Source organism: Rosa rugosa, chromosome 5, assembly GCF_958449725.1.
Source record: "Rosa rugosa chromosome 5, drRosRugo1.1, whole genome shotgun sequence".
In the NCBI taxonomy this organism is placed as follows: Eukaryota; Viridiplantae; Streptophyta; class Magnoliopsida; order Rosales; family Rosaceae; genus Rosa; species Rosa rugosa.
This window is the reverse complement of record NC_084824.1, coordinates 5,228,732-5,232,468: the sequence shown is the minus strand read 5'-3', so window position 1 is coordinate 5,232,468 and position 3,737 is coordinate 5,228,732. Positions and strand designations below refer to the sequence as shown.

The 3,737-nt window shown below is 34.7% G+C and overlaps 1 long non-coding RNA gene across 1 annotated transcript; it reads left to right on the top strand.

The window, feature by feature from the left end:
* The first annotated feature begins 364 nt into the window (after positions 1-364).
* Positions 365-2,310, top strand: LOC133709602 (uncharacterized). Its single transcript, XR_009846323.1, has 2 exons — positions 365-503; positions 2,150-2,310. It is a non-coding gene; the product is annotated as an uncharacterized LOC133709602 (long non-coding RNA).
* The last annotated feature ends 1,427 nt before the right edge of the window (positions 2,311-3,737 follow it).

Here is a 3,737-nt window from a genome sequence, read left to right as displayed (position 1 = left end):
TGTTATTAAGCTCAAGACTCTCATCCATATTATTTTTATGATGCATGTCATTTTAGTACTAATTATTGATATTTTCTTTTTACCTTAAGAAAGCACTAAAGTTCTTTACTTATCAATTAGGTAAATGTGTATCTATATATTTATGGATGTGTGCATATATATATATATAATTGGCAAAGCTGCTTTATGTTTTCTTTCTTTTACTACTCTTTTAATTTTACTCTTCCTTTTAATCATTTAACCTAACTAGTGGATTAGCCACTTGCATTACAATATTAGTCACTCACTTATCTTAGTGCTTAATTCTAGCCTATATATATCATTATGATCTGATCATACTCAACTTGAAGATCAAATGCAAAATTTGATCAAAAACTCCCTTAGTTGAAGAGAAAACCCAACTAAAAGTTCCTCACACAAATCCTTCATCCTATTTCCCTTAAGAAGTTTCCTTTTGTGAAAGAAGTCCAAAGTTTGATCACAAGACCTTCTGAGTTCCTTAAGTAAGTACATGAATACATTTCTATATTCTTTTGTCTTTAAGATTTATCAAACTACATAATCAATGATAAAATGGAAAAGGATCTGCTTTGCTGCAAACCTGTATTTTCGTATATAACAAAGTCTGTTTTGTTAAAAATATTTACAGTATTAAATTCCTCATCAAAAGTTCTTCAGTTTAGGCTTTTGAATCACTAAAAAAGGTTAAGAAATGAAGAAGTTATGGCTAATCAAAGTTTTCAACTTTTAAACTCGCTGGAAATCTCATACAGCCATCACAACTTCAAAAATTCATATCTCCCTCATTTCTTATCCGTTTTCTACAAACTTTATATCAATTTGAAGCTTAGGACCTCTACTTGTGATCTGGAGAGTTTAAGAATTAATGGTAAAATACACAGAACGTAAAGACTTAAACATCAAAGGTCAGTAACAAAAATATCGGTTTCTGCACTGTTATGGATCTTCACCATTTCTGGACTATATCCCTCTGATCTGGACTACATGACTTATTCCATTGAATTCCTTGTGAAAAACCCTTTGACATGGTGTACTCATTTGACTAATTCGGACTTGTGATGGACATCATAACACATTTTGAAGTTCGATGAACTTCAATGGATTTGGACATAAGGACTGAAATACTAACTATAATATAATTTTGTTAAATTCTGTATATTTACTTATTTAATGCTTGTACTTTATTATTTTACTTTATTTCAGTTATTTACAAGCTTATTAATTGTGTATAGTTACTCATTTAATGCTTGTGCTTTATTATTTTACTTGATTTCAATTATGTATAAGCTTATTTATTTTATTATGTTGTTTGCTAGTGAATTTACTTATTTGTGTTATACAATTATGTTACATATGTTTTCATATGAAATTATTCCTAAGTATATGTCTCTATATGTGTGTGTACATATACATATATATTACGATCTATAATTCATAAAGATTGTATTTTGTGGATTTGATTATGTTTGAGAAGTACAATTGTGAAGCTGGGTGGTTAGTATTACCCCGTGCTTAAGTAAATGTGTTTTGGTGTTATGAGACGTTAAGCCTGGGCCCTAGACCCTATAGATAGTGCACTATTATACTCATAGGAAGGAAGTAGCCGACCTTGGGTATACATACTTTGGTAGTGTCCTCAGTATGCTACGGCTTACCCGTGCTTTGGGTATAGTAGACATACCCTAGTACGTGGATTTATGATTCGTTGCCAGTTAATCCGAAAATTCACTAAGAAGAGAAGTGTACTTATATTATTTCGATCAAATATCTGTCTGCGATATATTATTAATATGTTACGATGATAAGTGAAAAAGAGAATTGAGCATGCATTTCTTTGAGGTTATTTCACATATTAATGCTGCAATATATTGTTGGTTCAATAAGGAGATGTGACTATATGATTTATTATAAACCATTCACACGGATGAATATATTTGTATATATGTGTGTGTGTATTGTGCGTATACATATACATATTTAAGAATTCGTATGAACATATAAATGGTTCCCGGTACATTTTTACTTGGTTATTCACTTTGATTTCCTATAAGACACATTAATATAAGAATGTATGTTGTGTACTTACTGGGCTTGTGTTGCTCATGATGCTACACCTTCTTGTTTTCAGGTAGCGATTAGACGCTTGGGGAAAATGGGGCGATTCTCTAAATAAATGAATGTTTTATTTTCTACCGCTTTCTCAAAAGAAATAATGTAATATATTTTGTTCAGCTTTAGTATTGTAAAAATAATAATTTCAATTTCTAATAAAAGTATTATTCAGACTTATTTGCAAATTCTTTTACTTTAATTTATCCATTGAGGAAGTTTTATTTGTAATAACCCACATCACGAATTCGGGTACCATATTTCAGTATAATATTGGTCTCGGGTTTGGGGTGTGATAGCAATTGCCTATTACATCTCTTGGAAAAATAAAGACTTAAACAAAATTGGTGATCTATAGATCCCAGCCAGATTTGAAGTCTTCAACCCTTCACTCTAGATCATCTTCTTGATCTTCTTGTTTCACATAGTGAGCTTCTCTTGCTTCACAATATGCTTTATAGGCGGTGACAATTTCTTCACGAGCTCTACAAATGTGTGCCCAATGACCGGATACTCCACATCAGGAACATTCATCTTTGTGCTCAGACTCCACTAATTGAGGCGCTTTGAAAGCATCATTTGGATGGCTCTTAGTGTTGGTGGCGCCACCAACATGGTCAGGGGTGTTGCCTCCCTCTCTCTTTCCACGTTGACCTATTCGGTTCCGTGTCCGCATATTTTGGTGGTTGCCTTCCTCATTAGAGCGAGAATATGGACCAAAATGACTAAAATTGTCCCTAGATTTAGGGTTTCTTTCTTGCCTCCCTCCCTTAGGGGCGCGACTATAATTGGACTCCGGAATATGCTATGTTTCCACGGGTCTCGAATTATAGTTCTTCACAAGGATGTTGTCATGCTTTTCAGCGACATTTATAGCTCCAATGAGCTCATGAAACCTTGTGATCCATCCTGCAATAACATCGATTTGATAGTTCTTAGCAACCATCAATGCAGAGACGGGGAAGGTAGATAGAGTCCTCTCAATCAACATCGCATCTGTAATATCTTTTCCACAGAATTTCATTAAGGATTTAATGCTAAGTGCTTCCAAGTTGTAGTCAATAACTAACTTGAAATCACAGAAGCGGAGGCTATGCCATCTCAATTCTAGTTCAGGAAGCAGGGAGTCATGGACGTTGCCAAATCTTTCTTCGAGTGAGACCCACAGCCTTCTGGGGTCTTCTTCGTTCATATACTCGTACTGGAGCAAATCATCCATATGACGAGTCATTAGGATGATGGTTTATTTGCCTTTAAGGCTACTCTATTTGCTTCCAAAGCTTAAGCTTGCTCAACAGTTAGCACGTCCTAGCTAGACTCGAGAATCGTATCCAGGATTCCATCGGCCTTGAGATGCTGGTGGACATCACAAACCCACTTGTGGTATCCAGAGCCAGTTGTCCCCAATGGAGCGAAGTCCAGTTTATTCAGGTTACTCATACTGAAAGAGAACAAGAAAAAGGGTTAGTTTCGGAGCAGAAAAAACTACCACGAAAACATATAAAATTTCTTAGCGTAGTCGCTCCCAAGAAATTATGAATTTCCGAGCGTAATCGCTTCCAAGAAATTAGGGATTTCTAAGCGTAGTCGCTTCCAAGAAATCTGAT